Consider the following 26,588-nt stretch of genomic DNA (forward strand, 5'->3'; position numbering starts at 1 on the left):
TTATTTGTTCAATTCTGTAAATCAAAAGTATTATACATTCAAAGACTATTATTTATGAAGGTATTAAACAGTAGTCCAAGCTTACCATTTCACAAAGTCGGTTTTCCAATTGTATATTCAAAGAATACATTCCAACCCTTTCACTTCCAATATTTCACCAAAAAGGAAGCAGTGGGGAGAAGAGAATTACTAGATTCTATACCATTCAGGCTCTCATTGTGTTTCTAAGTGGCTATATCTACCAACAAAGGTTGGGAATCAGGGAGAGGATAGAGCCCCCATTACACTAAATCCTAAACTCTAAGGGACCAAGGAATCTCTAGCTTCTCCCCGAATCCTGGGTTTCTTTCTAAGCCCAACAATGTAAATGCATCTAGGGTAGAAATTCTCAACTGTGATTATGTGTAAGAATCACCTGTGGAGGTTTTTAAAAATACACGTCTAAACTCCACCTCAGATCTACTGAATCAGAATTGCAGCAGGAGGCCCAGGGATCTGAATTTTAAGGTCAACAGTTGATTTTACACGGATGCAAATCCAAGCTTGAGAACCACTAGATTAGGGCAGAGAAGAAAACAAAAGTAAAGAACCTATTACATTGATAAGGAAATCTAGAACTTCTACGAGAGGACCCCCAAATGAAAAGGGACAAGATTTGGGACAGCGCAGGTATGTTAATTGGGGAATTAAGATTTATTAAATTATGTAGTCTGAGCAAGTAGTATTTTCTACAATTATGGTAAGGAAGGAGGTGAGAAAAGGAAGGAAAAAGGAAATAGTTTAGATCATGTAACCAAAGATGCAGTGAATCTAGAGTCAAAACCTAGGACCCAGGCTCAAACTCTGACTCTGTCAAGTATTAGAAGTGCAAACTTTGAACAAGTCATTTAACGTCTCTGGGCCTCCTTGTCTATAAAAATAAGAAGGTTATATATACCTCATGGGACTGCTGTGAAGACTGAGAGTATATGAAAGTACTTGTAAACTAGAATGCACTAGACCAGTGTTTTTCAAACTATGGGTTACTACCCAGCAGAATGTTAAGAAATCCATTTAGAAAGTTACAACCAACATTTTTATTTTTATTTATTTGGCAGTTGGCTGGTACAGAATCAACATTTTAAAAATGAAATAGAATAGAAAATGTTAAGAGTGTACCGTATTTGGGCCTGCCCTGTGGCACACTCGGGAGAGTGAGCACCAAGGCCGCGGGTTCGGATCCCATATAGGGATGACCAGTGTACTCGCTGGCTAAGCGTGCTGCAGACAACACCGTGCCGAGGGTTGCAATCCCCTTACCAGTAAAAAAAAAAAAGAAAAAAAAAAAAAAAAAAAAAAAAGAGCGTACCATATTTTATGAGGGTATTACATACAGTTCTGTAAATTTTTGTTTCACTTATATATAGGTCATGATGTAAATGACATTTTATTGTGACTTGTGTCAAAAGAGCCTCAAAGCCACACCTAAACCTTACTCCCGCCCTCTCCACTTTGCGTCCTTACTCGAGAGCAAACAGAATTAAGTACTTAAACCAGTGGTTCTTACACTTTCTTAGGTCAAGACACTATTGGAAATCTGATAAAAGCTATGAACCTTCTCCTTACAAAAACGCACCCTTACACAAAATTTTCATTGCATACAAGTTTTTTTTTTTTTGTGACCAGTAAGTGGAACGGAACCCTTGGCTTGTTGTCGCCCGCACCACACTCAGCCCGTGAGCGTACCGGCCATCCCTATATAGGATCCGAACCCGCAGCCTTGGCGCTCCCAGCACCTCTGCGCTCCCAGTGCCGTACTCTACTGAGTGAGCCATGGGGGTTGGACCAGCATGCAAGTTTGAGATTTTTAAAACCTTGCCATGAATTAGGTTAAGACCTCTTTCTCCTGAAAGAGGACAAAAAATGGAGTTGAACTTTGGCGAAGGTTCAGACAGTTGCTGTCTTATCACCTCCAAAACAGGGGCTTTCCCCAGATCTGGCTGAAGGATGGTCTGCCTATTCAAATAAAAACTATTTTCTTCATTATATCAAATTGTTGACAATGTCAAATTCTCTTTTATTTAAAAAATTTATAATGGGGGCCGGCCAGTGGCTCACTTGGGAGAGTGTGGTGCTGATAACCCCAAGGCCACGGGTTCGGATCCCATATAGGGATGGCCGGTTGCTCATTAAGTGAGCGTGGTGCTGACAACACCAAGTCAAGGGTTAAGATCCTCTTACCAGTCATCTTTAAAAGAAAAAAAAATAATAATGTATTCTTAAACTTCTATTTGGGGACTCACAAAAATATTTGCAGAAGGCTCTCAAACTGTGCCCTATGTTCCTGAAAATGGGGTAAAGCTAATTACAGCTAATGTACCTATTTAAGAGTCAGCCTGCATTTCGTTGAAATATTTCTCTAAATAAATACAACAGATTTTACCAACTTAGCTAGCTTGTTCTCCTTTAACTCAAATGACACTGTATTTTCCAAGCAACTCTAATAAAGAGGCAGCAATCAGTTTTCACAGGCACTGATAAAAGTATCCAAGTTTACGCACAACATGTCCTTGCCTTTCAAGCCATAGTATTTTCATTTAATTTTTTTCAAAAAGAATAACTGAATTTGCCTTTTTCATTTTTGTCATTTTACTGATAAATTTTTTAATGGATTTTGGTATTAGTTCGGTGATCCATAAGAAAGTTACAAAGAATTTATAATTCTTTTTGTGGCTAGCCAGTCCAGGCATCTGAACCCTTGACTTTGGTGTTATAACACCACACTCTAGCTAACTGGCCAGACCTGGAGAGAATTTTTTTTAAATGATATTTTATTTTCTGGCAATTTTTAAATTATAAAATAACAAGCACTTATGTTCCAAATAGTGAAACAGATACCATGTACTCAAAGATGAAAAAGATTTGGTCCCTGACTAAATAGCTATAGACACCTAAAAACAATTACAGTAGTATAATAATTGCTAAGTGTGGAAACACAAAAGAAGGGCAATTTCTCCAAACTTGGAGGTGGTAATGGTGATGAAAGGAGTCAAGAAAGACATCCCAGGGGCTCACTTCAGAGAGCGTGGTGCTCACACCACCAAGTCAAGGGTTAAGATCCCCTTACCGGTCATCTTTAAAAAAAAAAAAAAAAAAGAATTCATAAGTCAGAATAAAAAATCAAAGTGAAGAAAAGTAGGAGAGAAAAGATAAGAAAATTAGAGAACTTGTTCAGAAGGTCCATTATATAAATAATAAGAGCTCCCAAAAGTGAGAACAGAACAAAATAGAGGGCAAAATATAATTAATGTAATAATTCAATTAACCTTCCCAAGGTTAAAGGGCATGATTGCCGTATTTAAAAAGTTTACCAAGTGCCTACCACAATGAATAAAAACAGACAGACGACAAGGCACATCACTGAAATTTCAGAAACTGAACACAAGAGAAGATCCTACAAGCTTCCAGAGAGAAAAAAGTTCACATACAAATGATCAAGAATCAGAATGCCTTTCAGACTTACCAGAAATAGGACCCACTCAACTGTTGATCAACTGTGAGAATAGAATAAATATATTTCAGACAGAAAAATCTCAAAATAATTACCTCCTAGAATGATGCAATTAGAAAACATATTTCACTTTACAAATACCAATGCAATAATTGATACTGGCAAGGATCATAAATGTATCTTAAAACCATTGGATAAAAGGCTATTGAAAAATAAGATATTCTTATAGTCTTAAAAAAAAATCACCTCACAGAATACATATTAATTATCAAGGGGAAAAGGGTAGTTTTACAATGGAGAACTGCAGCGGACACCATCTTAACTAAGTGTTGAAAGTAAACATCACCAATATAAAGACAATCTGACATTATATCCCTCCTAATGTGACACAATTGGAGGTATACAATGCTATGTATGTAGTGTTTTTGACAAAAGTGGTTAATTTGAAAGCATGATTCTTGATGGATCATGAATTAAAACACATTGGATTGGCTGGTTAACTCAGTTGCTTAGAGCATGGTGCTGATAATACCAATGTCCAGGGTTTGATCCCTGTACCAGCCAGCTGCCAAAAAATGAATAAATAAAATAAAAATTTTAATTAAAAAAAATAAAAAATAAAACACATGCAGTTACAAAGGATATTACTGGGACAAGTGAGACAACTTAAAATGGACTATATACTAGATATTATTGTATGTATGTTAAATTTGGGGGGGTTCTAATGATAAGTAATTAAATAGGAGAATGTCCTAGTTCTTAAGAGAAACATGCAGAAACAATTAGGGGTGAAGTGGCACAAAGTCTTTCAACTTACTTTGAAATGACTCAGAAAAAAATACTTACATATATGTATATGTGTGCACACACGCATGAGACAAAGTGATAAAGCAAATATGGCAAAATGTTAAAAATAGGTGAATCTAGGTCAAGGATACAGTGGTTATTTATTGCACTATTTTTAGTAGGCTTAAAATTTTCCAAATAAAAAGTTGAAAAAAATATTTACATCCCATGTACTCTTTTTCAGGATGGTACTGGAGATTATTCTCCACCAAAATGAGGAGATAAACAAGAATGAGGAAGACATGGGAAATAATTTCTCCACAGCAGAAGAAAAGTAAAGAGAATCCGCAGGAAGGTGGCAAAGAGTAAGTCCATGATGACAACTATGCAGCAGATGCAGAGGGCATTGCAATTTAAGTTGAAGCCATTCCGAAGTCTGAGAGAGAATTTACAGAAGATAAAAATTAATGGAATATCTGGCCCATCTCAATGTTCTGAGAGATTTAGAAAAGTGATGAAGAGCGAGTAAATAAGTACATAGAAAACTAACACACAAAAATGAAGACCATTATTAATTCCAGAGAAAAAGTTGTGCAGGAAAGAAAGTAATCATGGGATATTATACAACTAAATCCTGTATAGCATTTACACATTAATAATAATGTATAGTTGGGAGAGTGCGGTGCTGATAATAATAATGTAAAGTTATTGATTTAAACAAGGTTATAACATAATTCAACTGGGTAGTTAGTTGGCAAAAATGGGAAAGGGGAAGGTGACTAGTGAGGGTAAGGAGGGGAGGAAAAAGAGCCAAACCCTCATTCTTTTTTTTTTTTTTTTTTTTTTTTTTTTGAGGCTGGCCAGTACGGGGACAAATCCTTATTTGCCATACATAGTAGGACATCAATAAGTAATGCCTAATAGTGAAAAATCAAGATGTAGCAAGACAAGTATGATATTTATAGACAAAAGGGCATATAACAAATACAAGAGTGCTTCCAAAATTCATGGAAAGATTTATGTTATCTTTTAATTCTATTTTTCCACCTTTTTAAGTACCCATATATATAAACTAAAATAAATGAAAGTGGGAAGGGTCTGTGGACTGCTATTTTTTGTAACCAACTTTGACTTTTTTTTTTTTTTTTTTTTTTTGTCGTTTTTTCGTGACCGGCACTCAGCCAGTGAGTGCACCGGTCATTCCTATATAGGATCCGAACCCGCGGCGGGAGCGTCGCCGCGCTCCCAGCGCAGCACTCTACCGAGTGCGCCACAGGCTCGGCCCCCAACTTTGACTTTTTAAAACTATGCACATGTAAAAGTTTGACAAAATGAAAGTGGTGGGGATGACCAGGAAGCTCAGCTGGTTAGACACCAAGGTCCAGGGTTCCATCCCTGCACCAGCCAGCTGCAAAAAAAAAAAAAAGGAAAGTGGAAAGGGGCTGAGGACTGCTGTTTTTTTGTAACCAACTCTGTAGAACTTCATGACTTTTTAAACTATGTGCATGTAAAAGTTTGATGAAAATAAAAATGTAAAAGGTCTTCCCATAATGTTAAGTGAAGAAACTAAAGGTGAAGAATGATGTGTAAAGAATGCATCAGGGGCTGGCCTTGTTAGCTCAGTTGGTTTGGATTCCCATACTAGCCAGCCGCCAAAAAACAAAAACAAACAAAGAATGCATCATTTCGGGGCTAGCCTGTTAGCTCAGTTGGTTGGTGCATTGTGCTGATAACACCAACGTCCAGGGCTTGAATCCTGAATCCTCCAGCAGAAAATTAAAAAGAAAAAAAATGCATCATTTGTATAATAAATGTGCAGGATGGGGGGAATATAGATGAGCATTTGCTTGAAAACGCATAAAATCTCTGAAAGGTATTGTGAAGTTAATAATATTAAATTAAAATATCTGAAAAAAACAGAAATTAGTTAAAATATCTGATAATTATTAAGAAATTACAATGAGAAATTAATAACACTGTTTGTTTCCGGTATGGGGAATTGGGCAGCTGCCCCAAAACACAAAGTAAGGAGAATATCACTGTATACCTTTCGTACTTTTAAAATATTGCGCCATGTGAATATATTGCTAATGATTACCAACTGAGATTTGAAATAATTTAATAAAAAGCTTTCCCCAATTAATTCCATGCCACTCTGATCTTTTACCTCATATCTGCCTGAGCATTAGCTAGACAACTGAAATGGTATCCACTTATTTATTAGTATGTGTTACTGTGTAATTGACTCTGTGTTACTTCCTCAATGAAGCTGGGAAAAGTTATTCTCTCTTCCAGTTGTTTTAGATCCACCACCCTAGCACCTCACAAAGCTGTGTAAACACGAGGGTTTTGCAGGCTGACTGCTTCACTAGAATTCAAACAAATGTTTGAGTTAAAAAACTGGGAAACAGGAACAAAGTGTTTTTTTCAAATATTATCCTCTAGAAACAGATGTTAGTATTTGAGGCCTCCAGGTAAAAAGCCATTTTGTGAATTCCAATGCTCTGGGATTATGAATCAATTTATGCTCATAATCTTATTTCATACAGTAGCATTTAGAGAAAGCTGAAGTCATGATTCAGATGTGTCAGCTACCTCCCAAAGAGTCTCAATGATAAGAATGTCTTCCTTAAAGAAATTTGGCTTGATTTTTTTGCTCCCAAGTCCTCCGGATGTGTTAAGGCATTATACTTTACGTTACCTGGCAGAGATCTAGAGCTGAAGAAATTTACAAGTTAAAGCAGAAATTCCTAATGAGTTACAACATCCTATGCAGTTTTAGGGAGACAGTTTTAAGGTGAAAATAATGAACTCTCCAAAATTAGTTGTCCCATGACGCATTAGGTCACATGGTGAACTGCCTATAGCTGGAAGTTTTTAACAGGAATATCAGATAAAATATTCTCATATTAAGTGGAAAACTGGACAAGAAAATTCCTTAGTTACTTTCCAGTACTAAAATGGTCTATTAAGTTATTAGATTTTAGGGTTGGCCAGTTAGCTCAGTTGGTTAGAGTGTGGTGCTGGTAACACCAAGGTCCAGGATTTGATCCTTATACCAGCAAATGCCAAAAAAAAAAAAAAAAAAAAAAAAAAAGTTACTGGATTTCATGAGACGGAACCAAAGGGAAATTAAAGAGCTTGCCTTGCCAGGGCCAGGAATATCACTAAATGCTGAGGCACAAAACACACACAACCCAGCTATCCATACTTCCTGCTAATCAACAGATATTACTCCTAATAAACTTAAAAACTAATCAAGCTCCTATCAACCTACAATCTCCCAACTTGGAATATGTGTGTGTGCGTGCGTGTGTGTGTGCGCGCGTGCACGCGCTCGTGTGTGCAAACTTATATGACTAAGGACAGATTTGAAAGCTGCCTACAAAAACAGAGGGTAATTTTTAGGAACCTCATTAGTGAAATATATCTATTTCTACCATAGGGGATAGCCAAATATTCATAAATGAGGCCTTATACTTCTTGAAAAAGATTCCGTAAAACTGAGTATGTTTTTTTCAAACTTAACTTCATGAGTTCATTCAGAAATTTCAAACTTTGTGCTATCATTTCAAAGAAGAAAATCATTTTTACAAGCTTATTCTATCGGGGATGACCACTTCATAACCAGACTGCCACGCAATTTCAATTCCTGATGTCATGGGATAGTAAACATTATTGTGATTCCTTATATAAAGACGGGTGAATATAGCAGGCTGAAAGGACAGAATGAGCCCAAGTCCCAAATAATATCATTGGAAGGCAGGATCAATTCAGGTCACCAACCTTTGGGTAGGGATCTTGATATCCCTTGCTGTTGAAAACACTTTTTACCTATGTCCTTTAAACATCCTGAGACTAGACAGCTTAACAGTAGCCTGAATAAGTAATAAACTGGTAAAAGAACTGTATCATTATAAAATTGATTGGCTGAACCATAAGAATTTATGCTCTATCAGTCATATTAAACACTCTATGTAAGTGCAACATTCTTATGACACTATTTGTCATAGTTTCCTATCTATTATCACCTTCAAATAGTCCATAAGATTCAAATAGTGAACACTCACTAAAGTTTTGTGAAATTAAAGAATCAAACAAAAAATTAGTTAAGCAATAATCTGCTAAAGAAAAATGGTAGTAACCTCAATAGTTAATAGGAATTTTTACAGCCAATGAATCTTTAGAGATTACCCACCTCTCAGGGGCTGGCCCGTGGCTCACTTGGAAGAGTGTGGTGCTGATAACACCAAGGCCACGGTTCGGATCCCTTTATAGGGCTGGCTGGTTCGCTCACCTGGGAGAGTGTGGTGCTGACAACACCAAGTCAAGGGTTAAGATATCCTTACCAGTCATCTTAAAAAAAAAAAAAAAAAAGAGATTACCCACCTCTTAGTAATCTTATTGTTGTAAAGGTTTGGAAAGATGCTTAATGCATAGCTCCTATAATTATTAATCTTCAAGAAGATGTTAATATAATGTATAATATAACAACTTTTTTTTCTGAATTGCAAAAAGATTCTCCTCTCCCTCCCAACTAAAAATACTAAATTCCAATGTACTATTCCTCAATTTTTATTTTAATTTACTTCTTTCCTTGACCAAGACAATCAGAATATTAGCCACCCCCCCAAAAAAATTTTTTTTAAAGAAAGAAAAACACTAGCTCAAGACCTCTTGAACCAGCCTGTATGACAGGTAAAAAATTTTCCTAATCATTGACTGAAAAGAAACAGTGTTACACAGTGATCTACATCTGAACCTGTTCACAGCACTTTACAGAGATCAACATCAGATGAGAGAGTTCTCTGAGACAGGCTTTCATGCCAGTTTTTTGATATTACCTAGTTATTGTCTGAACTATAAATTCATTAAGCAAATGCCACCACTAACCAAACATTTCCGCCCATTTTAAAAACAATTTAATTTTATGTACTGTACTTCTATTCTGCACTGGCAAATCAAAACAAAACAAGCAAAACTTCTAAAACACTAGTAAACAGGCAGCTTCATAAAGTAATACTTCACCTTTGACATCTTTCACATGCTCACTTTACAATGTTTGTAAATTATTCTTGGGTTCATCTGAGTCCTCCTGTTATGCATTTATAGTATTGAGAAATAAAGACATTGAGGCAAGAGAAGCGGGAAGAGATGCTACTTTGTAGCGAGCAGGTACCTATCTGGATAGTGCAAACTGTGGTCCTGCTCTATTAGACAACGCCGATGGGTAGAAATCCTACCCATCACAGACATCCAAGACATCCCCATCAAGAAGCAAGAGATAAATCACAAAGTATTTCTATCCCCCACCCCCTCAGAAGAAACTATGTAACCAAAGAAAGCATGCTCCTCAGTCTGCACTATGGGATTGGGGGGAAAAAAATGAATGAAACCAGGGAGAAAATCAATGGAGACCAACTTCTGAGACTGAAGACCAGGTTACTAGTTTATTCCATACATTGGGAAATGACTGAAACACTGTTTAAGTAGAAACAGAATCAGGAAGTCCTAGGGTCATTTGATTTCAGTCTTAAACCCCAAAATAAAAATACCTGAAATTAAAGTATTTCCCCTATCTGAGCAGTTATATTCTTACATGTTTCTGTAAAACTCACAGGCCTACATGGAGTCCCTGATTTTTAGAGCTGATTTTAAGGGTCCACTAGAGTCCACTTACTCCAAATCCAAAAATAACGTTGGCCCTGACCCAGGCAGGACCTTGATGCACATTTCCTTCTGAAATATCAGTCTCACATCATCTTCCTATGCCTCCAATAGCTTCCCTTGACCAGTATGGCAAAAGGTTAGGAGAAGGTAAAAAGCACGTACATTTACTACGTCCCCCCACAGAAAACATAATAAAATCCTGGGAGCAAGAACTGGCGACGGACAAACCGCCTGGCCCTGGCTCTTACCACGATACAAAGACAGAGAGAGAGCAACAGAAGCCCGAGTCTCTGTACCCCACACCTCACTGCAAGAGAGAGGAAGAAGACTTTCAATGCAATCAACCTACCCCTCAACACCCCCTCCCACGTGGTTTTCTCCCTCTCCCTCTCCCAGGGTCAGACTGGAGAGGAGTCTGGAAGGAATCACACCACGCCGGGGCTAGGACAAGTGGCGGGGGATGGGGGGCGCGCGCAGAGAGCTCCTGGAAGACACCTCAGCCCTTTCCTAGGGGCCCTGGGCTGTACACCTCCCAGTTCCGGAGTGTGAGCTCTCACCCCCCCGCCCCCCGAGACCCCAGACTGCTCTCGTCTCTCAAGGCCCCAGAGCTGCAGGGAGGGCTGGGCTGCCTGGCACTGGGTCTGAACGGGATGGAGCCTGGGCCGCGTGCGGGCGGAGGCTGGCTTGCCTGCCGCCGCCCCTCTTCGGGCCCCAGTTTCTCCAGGTCCCCTCCCGGCCCTGAGGAGACGCTCACCTCACCTCAGGATGGCGGCGTCCGCGGTCCGGTGGTCGGGGAGCCCCTGCGCTGAGGTATTACTGGGCGGGAGGAGAAGCCGGTAGCTCCGGCGATGGCTGACAGGCGCGCAGCACCAGGCCGGCCCCACACGCGGGGAAGGGGCGGGGTCTCGGGGGAGCTGGACCCGCCCCCGCCCCGCCCCTGCCTCCCACTTTAGCCGGCGAGGCCCATGAGGCGACTACGTCCGGGGTTACTCCAGGGCATTGACCTCCGACCCCACTCCGGGCTGCGGCGCGGTCGCGGCGGCGGGGATGGGGGTGGGCCGAGGCGCGGGCCCTGAGGGCCGGGCGGCAGCCAATGGGAAGCGGCGCGGGGCGGGGCGACGTGAGGCGATACCGATGGTCCGAGCGCGGCTCTGCCATTCCGGGTTGAGCGGCGAGAAGGCGGGCGGTTTGCGGGCTGTCGTGGCGCCCCCAGCTCGGCCTTCACCGCCCCTTCTGCCGGTGGCGGGGTGGGGCCATCCTATCGCCCCCCCACCGGAGGAGAGGGGAGTGGGGCAATGATTTCACATGCCCCTCCCATCAGGGATAGAGGCGCCCAGGCGCCCGGGCTACAGAAAGTGAGGGGCCGGGACCAACCGGCTTGCTGTGCGGAGAAGGGAACCCAGCACCAAGGCGGGCTGACTGGGGTAGGCGGTGTGCGGGCCCCATATGGACCTTATCGTGTTTGATCCTAACACATTAACAAGAGGTGGATATTGTGTCATCGATTGTCCTCATCACACAGGTTGGTTTCCAAGTTAGTACAGGCTAAGTAACGCCTATTCTGAACTCCATAACCAGTCCCATTGCTTTGTTCCTCAGCCTCAAAGCAGCCCAACCCAACGGATTTCTAGGTACTAAGAGGAAGCCTTAGTAAGGGAAGCTAAATGAGAAGGGCAGTGTACCAAAGGACAACAGTATTCTGCTTGCCCTGAGCAGGGAAAACACGTGTCAGTGAGTTCCTGACTTAGATTGCACAGCGGTTCCCACCCTCCACTGTGATTAAACTAAGGCTTTGAGATGAAGCCAACCAATTTCTCTAGTTGGGCCAGTTACTTCATAGCAAGACTTCCATGGCGACTGTGTGTTGAAAATTAATAGTAACTGGAAGGTGTACCAACACAACACAACCATTGGCAGGCACAGAAAGAAATTGGGAGAAAATTGCACTTGAGAAGAATGGGGTGAGTACTAACCCCTTCCAAGAATTTAATAGACCACCCAGAGTACCTTCCTGATCCTTACACAAGGTTGTGATGAGGGCCAGGAGAGGTGCACAGGAGGACAATTGGCAGGAAGAAGTTGTATGCCAGAGGGCAAAAAGTGGATAGTGTAGAAATACACACCCCAGGTAAGAAGTTCTTGGGTGGAAGCTGAAGCAGGAAAATAGGAAGATTGGTCAACAGGGAACAATAGGAGCCCTCATAGTACCACTAGGTGGTGGCTTCTGCAAGAGTTTACTAATTCACTTTTTAAAAATAGGGATTGGAAACAGAGAAATTGGGAAAGAAGATGTGGACTTTACAAAACATTGGTCCATATTTCACAATAACTGTCACTGGGATATTTGTCAGTTGGACAAAGGTAGGAAACTCAAAACTTAAAAAAATTGAGTAAGATGTCCTGGTTTAACAAGATGTTTGACTTGACTGACTAAAAAAAATGTCCTGGGAAAGAGGGAAGCTTTGCCTCTCCCCATAGTGCTCTCTGAAGCTGGCGTGAAAGAAGTAACTTTGGAAAGAACTAAAAGCCTTGAGGTTGACTCTTTTATTTTTCTTTTGCCTTTTTTAGTTCCTATAAAGTAATGGGAACTCTTTCCCCGGTATTCTTTCTAAGTGGTGTTGCTGTTTATCAGCTTTAGGAGCACTACAAGACCAGGGGATTAGCCTCAAAAACTGTGCTTATATGAAACATCATTATAACACCAAGGTCAAAGGTTCAGATCCCCTTACCTGCCAGCCACCCCCCTCCCAAAAAGGAAGAAACTTTAGCGAGCCCTTGCATGTCCTGCTTTTGACCTCACTGAGTATGTTAAGGAATTGAACTCTCTAAATTAGCCAAGGGCTGGCTGTTTAGCTCAGCTGGTTAGAGATCTGGTTGTAACACCAAGGTCAGGGGTTCGGATCCCAGCCCGCCACCCCAAAAGAAAAAAGAAAAAAACAATTAGCCAAAGAAAGGGCTAATGAAAGAGCTACAGTGAAAGAAAATGAAGAATGAGTTAGGATACACCAAGACCATTTACAGAAGATCTAATTGTTACCACCAAACGTTAAGACAGCTGGGCAGAGAACGAGCAAAGAGGTGTGACTTTAAGACAGTACACCTGGAATTTCAACACCCCGTAAGTGTTGTGATGTTTGGTGCATGCCACAACCTGCCCATCCCTACTGTAGGCTCTTTAGAGCTGTTCCATGAGTTCTTGCCACACAAGCCATTATGACTGTAAGAGGCAGAGGAGGACAGCCAAAGGGTGGAGAGAACTTACAAGACTAACAGGTGGAAGATAAAGGGGTGAGTGGTACATTTCTAGAAGCTGAATCTAGAGGTCTGTTATGGGCTTAATGGTATCCAGAAATTCTGGTGTTGAAATTCTAAGCCCCAGTTCCTCAGAATGTGAGTGTATTTGGAGATAGGATCTTTAAAAAATTAATTAAAACAAGGTCATTAGGGTGGGCCCTAATTCAATAAGACTTGTGTCCTTATAAGAAAAGATTAGAATTACAGCACTTACAACACCAAAGTCACGGGTTCAGATCCCCATACCAGCCAGCCACCAAAAAATAAAAATAAAAGAAGAGATTAGGGAACGAACACAGAGGAAAGATCCTCTGAAGACACAGAGAGAAGATGGTCTTCTACAAGCCAAGGAGAAAAGTCTCAGAAGAAACTAACTCTGCCAGCACCTTGATCTTGGATTTCTAGTTTCCAGAACTGTGAAGAAATACATTTCTGTTGTTTAAGTCACCAGTCTGTGGTACTTTGTTATAGTAGCCCTAGAAAATTTATACAAAATCAGAAGTATATAGTTTCCAGGTTTTTCAAGAAGGTTGTATGAAGTTATCAAGGATTTATCCTGAGCGTCCCAGCTACTTTCCAACCTTAAAGTTGGTCTCTTACCCTATTATGGGTGAAGTCAGAAAAGTCTGAGAGGTCCCTGTCTTTAAGGTAATTACAATCTATTTAGAAAGACAAAATAACACACTAAAAGGGCCAGCCCGTGGCTCACTCGGTAGAGTGCGGTGCTGATAACACCAAGGCCACGGGTTCGGATCCTATATAAGGATGGCCGGTTTGCTCACTGGCTGAGCGTGGTGCTGACAACACCAAGTCAAGGGTTGAGATCCTCTTACCGGTCATCTTTTAAAAAAAATAATAATAATAAAATAAAAAATAAAAATAAAAAAATAACACACTAAAACAGTATCTACATCTTGTTCCTTGGATGATAGCCATGTGAATTTGTAAGAACCATACATGAGAGAGGATAAATTCTCAAATGGACAAACCCAGATATACATAAACAGTATGTGTGTCACTGTCCAGGCGCTGCATTTGGACAGCTCCATTTGGTATTTTACTGTGAATTCTATCTTAGGTTAGGGCAGTGTTTCTCAAAGTATGTCCATCTGACCACCTAAAACAGAAACACTGGAGTGCTTGTTAAAAATGCAGATTCTGGGCCGAGCCCGTGGCGCACTTGGTAGAGTGCTGCGCTGGGAGCGCGGCGACGCTCCCGCCGCGGGTTCGGATCCTATATAGGACTGACCAGTGCACTCACTGGCTGAGTGCCGGTCACGAAAAAACGACAAAAAAAAAAAAAAAAAAAAATGCAGATTCTTTGTAATACTGAGGTCAAGGGTTCAGATCCTGGTACTAGCCAGCCAAAAAATAAAAATAAAAATTCAGATTCTGGGGCTGGCCAGTTAGCTTAGTTGGTTAGAGCACAGTATTATAACTCCAGTGTCAAGAGTTCAGATTCCTGTAACCTGTACTAGCCAGCTGCCGGAAAAAAAAAAAAAAAAAAATCCGGATTCCCAGCCCCACTGTAGGCTTTTTTTAAAAAAGCAACCCCAATAATTATGGACCCTGAAGTATGAGAACACGAGTTTAAGATTTATCATCATTTTTCTCCTCTTTGCTGCCAGTCTCTGTTGAATAAGAATGCCTCCTACACCTGCAGTTCTAGGACAAGAAAATCTATCAGGTCAGGGAGGAAAGAAAGCACCCGAATAGAAAATCGAACCAAGAAGAGACCCCTGTCCTGATGGCTGTCTGACCATGGTTACGAATTCCATAAGGAGCAAGGTCAATCTTGAGGACAGAGGAAATATTGGGATATTATTTCCCACTGTCCCCCAATATTTATAATCTGTCTTCTAGCACTTGCCATGCTTATTATTCTTGTTTCCTTTTTCTTTTTTTTTTCAGCTTTTTTCTTTTTGCCATACTTATTCTTATCCTTACACCTTTGCTTATGCTGGCAGATTTGTCCTCCCTTCTTCCTATTTTTCTGAATCTTTTTTTATGTATATATTTTTTACAGCTGGCCAGTATAGGGATTGAACCCTGGACCTTAATGTTTTCATCACCGTGCTCTTATCAATTTTTGAATTTTTCTAGTCCTCGAAAGTCCCATTTTCTTCAAGATGATCTTACTTCTCCAGCTTCCATTGATTTCTCTCTTCTCTGAATTCTTGTAGCAATGTGGTCACTACCAACATGGTTCAGCATTAGGCTATAATTTTTAGTGTATATTTGTTTTAGCTCTCCAGCTAAATTTCATTTACTTATTTATTTTTAGGGGATCTTACCCCTTGGCTTGGTGTTGTCAGCACCACGCTCAGCCAGTGAGCTAAACAGCCATCCCTATATAGGATCCGAATTCGTGGCTTTGGCGTTATCAGCACTGCACTCTCCCGAGTGAGCCATGGGCCAGCCCTCTCAAGCTAAATTTTAATAATCTTGAAGGCAGAGAGCATTTCTAATAGTTTGGTACCTCCCTTTATAGCTCTTAGAGTAGGACTAGGTATAGATATTAGTAAGTACTTCATTGACTGAAATAAAAATTAGCTCTGTACCTGAGAGGCCACTCTGCTCCTGATGTTTGCTTATCCGTCTTCACTTTGCTTCTGGGAGGCAAAGCCTCCAGTAGGATACTTAGCTGCTTTACAGATGCATAGAATTCACCAAGAAAGTCAGTGCCTTGCTAGAATTGTGGCTCCAGTTGCGTGACAAAAGAAAAAGACACAAAGGCCTTATCTGAACACTACGTCTCTTTGCTCCAGTTAACCATTTAGGTTTGTCCAAAATTAAGAGACTGAGGGAACTTCACACATAAGATCAGAAAATGTCCTCAGGGGCCTGTGGCTCACTCGGGAGAGTGCGGTGCTGATAACACCAAGGCCACGGGTTCAGATCCAATATAGGGATGGCTGGTTAGCTCACTGGCTGAGCGTGGTGCTGACAACACCAAGCCAAGGGTTAAGATCCCCTTACTGGTCATCTTTAAAACAAAAAAGAAAAGAAAATGTCCTCTGGGAGGCCACTTTATAAGTCTGGTCCTGATGATGAAAGGTAGGATTGCACAATGAAGGACAGCGTCCATAGTAAAGACTCCCCACGATGTCTTCACATGGACATTGAGGGTTTTCACACGAGTACTTGGTTTTTCACATGGCATTCCAGCTCTCCCTCCCTCCTTATTATCTAATCACAGACACTTCCAATCCCTACCTATACTTCAGGCAGTCACCAAATCACCCTCCATGACACCTCAAATTTATATATTTTAAATCCCTTTCTAAGTTCTACACACCTCACAACTAAATACCTGGAGGAAGTTTTTTTTTTCTCTTTTATCTTGTTTTTTTTCAGTCTTTTTTTATCTTTTCCATTTCATTGAAATGTTTACAGCAATGAGGGAGGAGGAGGAGAGAGGAAGGGGTAAGAAGGCCCCGTAGGGAAAAATCCAATGAGTCCAAGCCCAGGACTCATTCCCCAGGGAGATCCAGACCCAAAATCTGCTCCCCAGATCGCCAAGCCCACCAGACTGGGAACTGTCCAAATATCGCCACCCCTGTGGGCCAGGGGCCCTGCAGGGAGTTGTGCTTGATAAGGAGTTGCCCCAAGGGACAGGGTTATTGGGTGCACTCTTGGAGGGCTGAGGGTACAGGCTTGCTTGGGAGGCAGCGACAAGAGGAAGAGGGAAGGAGTTTCAGAGAAAGTCTGAACTTTAAACCACCAGCCACAACCGCCCATGCCCTCACCCTGGGGCTTTCTCCCAGGCCAGAGGCCTCAGTTTCCATGAACAGGGAATTGTAGCACAGGAGGAACCTGTCTGTCTGTCCTTTTGCCATGTTCCTCCCTCCCTGTGCAGCCAGCAGCATTGCTGGCTCCGGAGAGGAGCAGCTGACAGGTTCAATCCAGCAGGGGCCTTTGGCAACCTCAGAGACTGCCCTTCCCCACCCAGGGAAACCAAAGCCCTCATTTTCCTCTGGAAGTTAGGAAAATTAGCGGGGAAGAAAGGGTCAAGAAATGGGCTGCACCCTTCCAATTTTTTCCTCCTCACTCCCCTGGGGACCTCTGGGCTCCTCCTCACTGCACTGCCCCCAAATAGTGCTGGTGCATGTGTCTGGTGGGAAACCTGTCTGTGAAACCCGGCACCTCAGGCCCCCACGTCAAAGCTCTCTGAGGGTTCCAGCCTCAGGGTGGTTCAGGGTGCTGGTCCCCTGGAGGGAAACCTCCACTTTGCAAGGAATAACTGCTGTTGAAGTTGCAGTTAAGGGGCAGGATGTCCATGCTGCAAGCTTCCCAGCCTCCCAAGGAGTGCTTGGACTCCCAGAAGCTCCCTGGGGAGTGAAGACGGGGGCAAGGAGGGATTGAAGCCCACCCGACTTGGTGATTAGGGTGTTGTAGGGGTTTGTTCCCCCACGGGGCTGCAGCACAGGGTTTGTCAGCAGATGGTTCCCCATAGTACCGCTGTTGAGGGTGGGGGTGCTGTTGATGTCATCCGCCATGAAGGAGGGCTCAGTCTGTTTCCTCACACTGTTCTACATCCTCGGGATTTGGCTCTAAGTCCCCATATAGTAGCAGGTGTTGCTTCTCATGGCTGAGGTCTTGAGGGAGCTGTGAGTGCCCCCAGTGGGGAGCAGATGCAGCAGTAGGAGTGACGCAGCACTTGCTGTACTCCTTCTGTGCACTTTCTTATGTAAGGCGCGGTGAAAGACAAAGATGAAGACCCCCTGGAAGGTGTTTAAGGTGGTGAAGAGATAGGCTATGACTACTGACTCCTTGTTGATGAAGAGGAGGTGAAAAGCCCAGGTGAGACCCAGCAGGAAGAGTAGCACGATGGGCCCCAGGGCCCAGGACTTAATGTTGAGATGACTGGAGTCAGGCTTGAGCACAGATGAGCTTAGGATCATCTTGTGCAGGGTCTCCATGAAGAATGCCAGGTTCACCATGATAATAAAAGAGATGGGCCCGGAAAAGCTCCAGATGAAATAATTGTCCACTCAGAGCCAGCTGGCCTTCCCGCTATTGTAGTTGCAATAATTAATGGCAGCTGTGATGCCTACTACCAGGGTCAGAAAGCCGTAGCCACCTGGGTAGTAGTACTTGTACAGGAACACTTACTCTCAAATACCTTCACCAGCAGCAGATAGACGTACATGCTGTCCAGGCACAGCCAGGAGAAGGCAGCCAGGAAGAAGTAGTACAGCAAGCCAGAAAAGATGGAGCAGGCAATCTCATACCAAGTTTTGTCTATCCTCACCAGGAATAGCAGCTTGGCCAGGAAGAGGTTGATGCACAGGTTTTTATGGATGATGTTAGGGTCAGTCTGCAGTATCCACAGGAAGCAGAAGGTAGAGGTGGAGATGGAAATGGCAAGGCAGACCATGGAGATCACAATGCCCACCCAGGACCGACAGCAACAGCTTGTTGATGTGACCCTGGTAGTGGGGGACAGGAACAGGGTGTATGCTCAAGGCCTCTTGCTTTGCACATGGCCAGTCTCACTCTGGTCTCATCCAGGTGCCAGTTGCAGGCCCTGGAGAAAGTTTAAAGGGCCCTTTTCTTTAAAGGCAGGAAAATGAAGAAGATGACTCACTTAGGTCTTGCCCAGTCCTGGAATTCTGACATTTTATGTTGATCAGCTACACAACCTACCCATCTCTGACCTCATTCTTCTCTAAATACATGAAAGTGCTCCTCGTGAGTTTATTTCCTGCCTCTGTCCTTACCTTCTCTTTAGACTTCTCCAGTATCTCCATTACTTCTACATCAGACTCAGGTTTTTCCTGCTATATGTTTAGGCCTCCACCTGTCTTCTTCAAATACCCTCCCTTTCCATTGTTGTTGTTATATATGAAACACAAGTAATAAAATACAACATTAATAATATTTGTAGAGCCTTCACTGTCAAGGAAAACTGAACCATCATTCAACTTTTTATCCTTTTAATTCCTTCAGTCTTAAAATTTTCCTATATATCACATCTTGGACCAGAAGATTTTACAATGTTCCTGTCTTTTTAAAAATCTCACCTCTGGTTGACATTTTGACCTGCAGGTAGAAAGCTATCTCCCCAACACAAGTGTTGTTTATCAGTGAACCTGCTATGTTGATGTGCCAATTTTCTTAATTAAAAAAAAGTTTAAAAGATAAAGACAACCAAAAATCAATGAAATAAAAATTTATCTTAAAGGCTGGCCAGTTAGCTCAGTTGCGTAGAGCATGGTGCTGATGACACCAAGGTCCAGGGTTCAATCCCTGCACTGGCCAGCCAAAAAAAAAAAAAATTGTAGCGTAAGTCAATGAATGAGATGGCCATAATCCCTTGAATAGCATAGTTTTGGGGGTGAATACAGGCAAGCAGAATTGAGAAGTATTGATTCTCGGTATCAGCAATCTGAGCTGAAGATACCTCAAGAGTAGCAGGGACTCTGCCTTCTCCGCGCTCTGTATTGTAAAGTGCTTGAGCTCTTTAATCAGACAGGTGAGACTTTAAATCCTGACTCTGTCACTAATTAGCTCTGTGACCTTGAGCAAGTAACCCTTTTTTGAGCCTCAGTTTATTTATCTATAAACAAGATATAAAACCTACCTCATAAGGTGGATTTGGGATTAAATGACATAACCAAAATGTAAACCTTCCAGGACAGAGCTTGGAACATAGATGGCACACAAAAATATTACTTTCCCCTTTCTTTCTATGCCCTCTACACCTCATTTCCTCCTAGTGCTCAGTACAAGAACAAAATACCCTATGGATGCTCACTTGATTCTATGAATTCTATGATTCTAGAATTACTATGTTATTGGGCCGGCCCATGTCTCACTTGGAAGAGTGTGGTGCTGATAACACCAAGGCCATGGGTTAGGATCCTATATAGGGATGGCCAATTGGCTCACTGGCTGAGTGTGGTGCTGACAACACCAAGTCAAGGGTTAAGATCCCCTTACCGGTCATCTTTAAAAAAAAAAAAAGAATTACTATGTTATTAAATTCATTGTCCCCCACCCCACTCCGCCTCATATTCTCATGGTACTTGGGCATGTGATCAGGGACTTAGGGAAAATCTGAATCCTTTACCCTTACTTGGAGGGTACAAGTGACTGTGTCCTGAGCTTCTGAGAACCAACCAGTGTGAGGGTAGGCCTGGCCCTGCCCAGGCTAAGTGTTGTGCCACACTGGAAAGGTTCTTTGGCCCCTTTGGCAAGGAGGTGGAACAACAGGAATGTTCATATACTGGAAATGAGAGTGTAAATGGGGACAACCCCTTAGAAAACAGTTAGGCATTAATTAATAAAGCCGAATATACCCTGCATACCCTATAGCCAGCTTCTACTTCTGGATTTATACCCTGGAGAAATTTTCAAATGTGCCTCAGAAACCATGTTCATTATGGCCCAAAACTGGAAACAGCACAAATGTTTCTCAACAGTGGAATGGATAAATAAATGGTGGCACATTTATATAACGGAAAATTATAGAGCAATGAGAATGAACAAATGAATATTATATGAAGCAATATGAATGAATTTTACAAATATGTTGAGCAAAAAAAGCCAGACATAAAAGAGTACATAATCTATGATTCCTGTTACAAAAATAGGCAAAACTCATTTGTAGTGGTAAGAATCTGGATAATAGTTACTCCTGATGGTGGGTAGTAACTGGGAGAGGACATAAAGATAATTTTGGGGGTGCTGGTTAGCCAGGTGTATTCATTTTGTGTTATACATGATAAAAAGTCCTTGGGATTTTTTTGGCAGCTGGCTGGTACAGGGATCTGAACCTGTGACCTTGGTGTTACAAGGCTGTGCTCTAACCAACTGAGCTAACCAGCTAGCCCCTGTGATGAAAAGTTTAAAACACATAGAGTATGATTCCATTTATGTAATGTTCAAAAGCAGAAAAAATTAAGCAAAATATTTTTAGTGATACATATATAGATAGTTCACTATTTTCACAAAGCATGGAAAAATGATTGGGAGGAGAAAATGGGTGTGATCAGAGGGACAGACATATAAAGAGCTTCTAAGGTACTGGCAAAGTTCTATTTCTTTCTTTCTTTCTTTTTTTTTTAAAGATGACCGGTAAGGGGATCTCAACCCTTGACATGTTGTTGTCAGCACCACGCTCACCCAAGTGAGCTAACTGGCCATCCCTATATGGGTTCCAAACCCGTGGCCTTGGTGTTATCAGCACCACACTCTCCCAAGTGAGCCATGGGCCGGCCCAACGTTCAATTTCTTAATTTGGGTGACAGCTACATGGTGTTCACCTCATCAGTATTATTATTATTACAGGCATACCTTATTTTATTGTGCTTCATTTTACTGCTCTTTGCAGACTCTGCACTTTTTACAAATTGATGGTTTGTGGCAACCCTGTATCCAGCAAGTCTATTGGGACCATTTTCCAACAGCACGAGCTCTTTGTGTCTCTGTCTCATATTTGGTTAATTCTCTCAATATTTCTAACTTTTTCATTATTATTATATCTGTTATGGTGATCTGTAATCTGTGATCTTTTATGTTACTATTGTCATTGTTTTGGGATGCCACAAACTGCATCCACATATGATGGCAAACTTAGTTGATAAATATGTGTTCTGACTGTCCCATCGACCAGCCATTCCCTCATCTCTCCACCCCTAGGAGAGGGCCTCCCTATTCCCTGATACACAACAATATTAAAATTAGGTCCATTAATAACCCTATAATGGCCTTTACGTGTTCAAGTGAAAAGAAGAGTTACACGTTTCTTTAAATCAAAAGCTAGAAATGATTAACCTTAAAGAGGAAGGCATGTTGAAAGCCGAAATAGGCTGAAAGCTAGGCCTCTTGCACCAAACAGCCAAGTTGTGAATGCAAAAAAAAAAAGTTCTTGAAGGAAATTAAAAGTGCAACTCTAGTGAACACACAAATGATAAAGTGAAACAGCCTTATTGCTAATATGGAAAACGTTTTAGTGGTCTGGATAGAAGATCAAACCAGCCACAACATCCCCTTAAACCAAAGTCTAATCCAGAACAAAACACTAACTCTCTTTAATTTTATGAAAGCCAAGAAAGGTGAAGAAGCTGGAGAAGAAAATTTTGAAGCTAGCAGAGATTGATTCGTGAGGTTTAAGAAGCCATTTCTGTAACATAAAAGTGGAAGGTGAAGCAGCAAGTGCTGATATAGAAGCTGCAGCAAGTTATCCAGAAGATCTAGCTAAGATAATTGATGATCGTGGCTACACTAAACTACAGATTTTCTTTTTTTCGGCAGCTGGCCAGTACTGGGATCACACCCTGGACTTTAGTGTTATCAGCACCATGCTCTAACCAACTAAGCTAAACAGCCAGCCCCCAAATACAGATTTTTCAAAGTAGATGAAACAACTGTTTATTGGAAGAAGATGACATCTAGGACTTTCACAGCTAGAGAGAAGTCAATACTGGCTTCAAAGCTTCAAAGGACACACTGACTCTCTTGTTAAGGGTTAATGCAGCTGGTGATTTTAAGTTACAGCCAATGCTCATTTATCATTCTGAAAATCCTAAGGCCCTTAAGAATTATGCTAAATCTACTCTGCCTATGCTCTACAAATAGAACAACAAAACCAGGATGATAGCACGTATGTTTACAGCATGGTTCCTGCTGAATATTTTAACCCTGCTGTTGAGACCTGCTCAGGAAAAAAAAGATATCTTTCAAAATATTACTGCTCAGCTGGCTATTTAGTTCAGTTGGTTAGAGCATGGTGTTACAACACAAAGGTCAAGGCTTCAGATCCCCGTACTGGCCAGCCACAAAAAGAAAAGAAAAAGAAAGACAGAAAAATATTTCTGCTCACTGACAATGCACCTAGTCACCCAAGAGCTCTGATGAAGATGTACAAGGAGATTAATGTTGTTTTCATGCCTCTAACACAACATCTGTCTTGCAGTCCACAGATCAAGGAGTCATCTTGACTTCCGAGTCTTATTGTTTAAGAAATACCTTTTGTAAGGCTTTATTGCCTTAGCAATAGATAGTGATTCCTCTGATGGATCTAGGCAAAATAAATCGAAAACCTTCTGGAAAGGATTCATCATTCTAAATGCCTTTAAGTACATTTGTAATTCATGGTAAGAGGTCAAAATATCATTAACAGGAGTTTGGAAGAAGTTAATTCCAACCCTCAAGGATGATTTTTTCAAGACTTCAGTGGAAGAAGTAACTGCAGATGTGGTGGAAATAGCAAGAGAACTAGAATTAGAAGTGGAGCCTGAAGATGTGACTGAATTGTGCAATCTCACGATAAAACTTTAACGGATGAGGAGCTGCTTCTTATGGATGAGCGAAGAAAGTAATTTCTTGAAATGGAATCTACTCCTGGTGAAGACACTGTGAAATGACAACAAAGGATTTAGGATATTACATAAATTTAGTTCATAAAGCAGTGGCAGGGTTTGAGAGGATTGACTTCAATTTTGAAAGAAGTTCTACTGTGGCTAAAATGCTATCAAACAGCATTGCATGCTACAGAGAAATCTTTTGCAAAAGGAAGAGTCAGTAGATGTGGTAAACTTCATTGTTTTTTGGGGTTTTTTTTGGTGGCTTGTTAGTAAGGGAATTTAAACCTTTGACTGTGGTATTATCAGCACCATGCTTTAAGTGAGCTAACCAGCCAGCCTTGCAAACTTCAGTGTTGTCTTGTTTTAAGAAATTGCCACAGCCGCCCCAACCTTCAGCAACTACCACCCTGATCAGACAGCAGCTATCAACATCAAAGCAAGACCCTCCACCAGCAAAAAGATTATAACTCACTGAAGGTTCAGATGATTGTCAGCACTTTTTAGCAATAAAGTATTTTTTTAATTAAAGTATGTACATTGTATTTTTAGACACAATGCTATTGCACACTTCAGAGATTACAGTATAGGGCTGGTTAATTAGTTCAGTTGGTTAGAGCATGACGTTATAATACGAAGGCCAATGGTTCAAATCCCCATACCAGCCAGCTGCCAAAAAAAAAAAAAGAAAGAAATATAGACTACATTATAATATAAACATAACTTCATGTGACTTTCCTTATTTCAATACTGGCTTTATTGCAGTCGTCTGAAACTAAACCCCAAATCTCTCTGAGGTAGCTTGTATTTAAAATATACTTACAGGGCCAGCCCGTGGCTCACTTGGGAGAGTATGGTGCTGTTAACAACAAGGCCATGCGTCGGATCCCTATACAGGGATGGCTGGTTAACTCCATGGGAGAGCGTGGTGCTGACACCACCAAGTCAAGTGTTAAGATCCCCTTACTGGTCATCTTAAAAAAAAAAAAAATACACACACACACACTCTCTCACTCTCTCTCTCTCTCTTACATTCTTTTTTTTTTTTTTTTTTTTTTAAAGATGACCGGTAAGGGGATCTTAACCCTTGACTTGGTGTTGTCAGCACCACACTCAGCCACTGAGCGAACCGGCCATCCCTATATAGGATCCGAACCCGTGGCCCTGGTGTTATCAGCACCACACTCTCCCGAGTGAGCCAAGGGCCGGCCCTCTCTCTCTTACATTCTATATAGTCATCTGTATGTATGATGTATTCCACAATAAAAAACTTAAAAACAAACCAAAACAAATGAACAGAAGCACATACCCTTAAAAGAAAGAGTAGCACAATGTGAAGGTAAGATAATTTTCGAGCTGGAAGAAGTTTTGAAAGCTATCTTGTCCAACCACCTCATTAAAGCAATTAAAGCAGAGTTCCAGAGAAGTTAAGTGACTTGCTCAAAGTGATTTAGTCAATTACAGAGCCTAATCTAGAACTGATGTAGGCTTCCTGGCTTCCTGTCAAGTGCTCCTCCTGCAGACCCTCCAGATACATCCATTCAGTCCCTAGTTTCCTACTGTCTTCCAGAGTCAAATGTCTTGAAACTTCACTCATCATAAAACTGACTTACGTTATAGTTTTTTTCCTCCTAAATTTGATGTTTTTGTTGTGGGAAAAGGAGATCAGAAGAGATATCCTCTTAGAATATCCCTATGATACCCCAACCACTTAGAAAGCCAGTTAAAATATCTAATAGCACAGAAATAGTTTGGGTCTATTTCTCTACTACTAGATATTTTGATTTGTTAAGTGCAGCTCTTGGCAGGGCTGGTCAGCTCAGGTGGTTAGAGCATGGAGCTCTTAACAGCAAGGCTCAGGGTTCAATCCTGAAAAAATCAATTTTTTTGCCAGCTGCAAAAAAAAAAAAAAAAAAAAAAAATGCCACTCTCCCACTTCTCTGCGTCCCATAGTATGGCCTGCTCCAAAATCTAGGCTGACTTTTGGGCCTCTATATTACAAAAGTTAAGGTTAGAGTCTGAAAGTTAATAAAAGAAAACTCTTCCGTTTCATCTTTGGCCAAGCACTAGGTCCCATTTGGAAAAAGTGAGCTCTTCTGCCACCCTGTGGCATTGGTTGAGAACAACAAGATCTGAGATCCATTCCTACCCCTGCTCCAAGGTGGCAGAACTGTAACATGTATCTTAGGAACTATCAATGGAAATTTTCAAATAGAGCAATGGGGGGAAAGTATCTGAAACCTCAGAGGAGAAGAGAATCATATAATCATGTTAAGGAAATAGTAAGGAAAAATCACTATGAAACCCAAGGAAAGCAATGGTGCTCCCTTCTTCTGACCTAACCACCTTCTGTGCCAAGAGAATCAGGCACCTGTAGCACGGGAAAAGGAATAGGACCAATAAAGATCAGAGGCACTTATGTTCCCTCTAGTCAGTGGCCTCATTTCTCTGCTCTCTCTCCCAGCAAACCTTCTTCGAAAATTATCTACATTTCTTCACCTCCAATTCTCTCTCAACCCACTCCTACTTCTACCCTTCCACTAAAACTACTCTTACAAAATTGCCAAATCCAGTGGATATTCTGTCCTCGTTATACATAACCTCTCAGCATTTGACCAACTGACCACTCCTTCCTTGAAATACTCTCCTCTCTCGGCTCCTATGACATCCATTCTCCTGGTTTTCTTAGCTTAGAGGTTACTTCCTCAGGGAAGTCTTCCCTGATCACTCTCCTTAAAGTGGCCTCGGCCAGTAATCCTTCACCTCATCACCCTGTGTTTCTTTATAGCAACTATCACAATCTTTAGTTATTTATGTATTTGTATGTTGCTAATTATTAGCCCTTCTGCACTATTTTATTTTTTAACCATGTTTACTTGTCTGCTTCCCATTGTTTCGTAAGTACACAGACTTTGTCCTTTGTCTTGGTCCTTTGTCTTGCTCTCTGCTAGAAAAGTGACTACAGTAGGCCCTCAATAAAGACTTGTTGAATAAATGAATGAAAGGAGGCTGGCCAGTTAGCTCAGTTAGTTAGAGCA

The 26,588-nt window shown here is 41.4% G+C and overlaps 1 protein-coding gene across 10 annotated transcripts in view; it reads right to left on the reverse strand.

Moving 5' to 3' along the window:
- The window catches only part of ACACA (acetyl-CoA carboxylase alpha), a 293,591-nt gene that overhangs the window by 227,884 nt on the left and 39,119 nt on the right, over positions 1 to 26,588 (reverse strand). The window contains exons 1-3 of one of the 10 annotated variants that reach the window (XM_063112235.1): positions 10,706 to 10,771; positions 8,475 to 8,632; positions 3,503 to 3,533 (exon numbers count right to left, since the gene is read on the reverse strand). The exons of 5 other annotated variants lie outside the window; for them this stretch is intronic. The gene's annotated coding sequence lies outside the window, so the exon portion shown is untranslated. Of the gene's footprint in view, positions 1 to 3,502; positions 3,534 to 8,474; positions 8,633 to 10,700; positions 10,775 to 26,588 lie in introns of those variants that run through there. 4 more of the 10 variants (XM_063112236.1, XM_063112237.1, XM_063112238.1 and 1 more) reach the window with 4 other exon arrangements.

Source organism: Cynocephalus volans, chromosome 10, assembly GCF_027409185.1.
Source record: "Cynocephalus volans isolate mCynVol1 chromosome 10, mCynVol1.pri, whole genome shotgun sequence".
Taxonomy (NCBI): domain Eukaryota; kingdom Metazoa; phylum Chordata; class Mammalia; order Dermoptera; family Cynocephalidae; genus Cynocephalus; species Cynocephalus volans.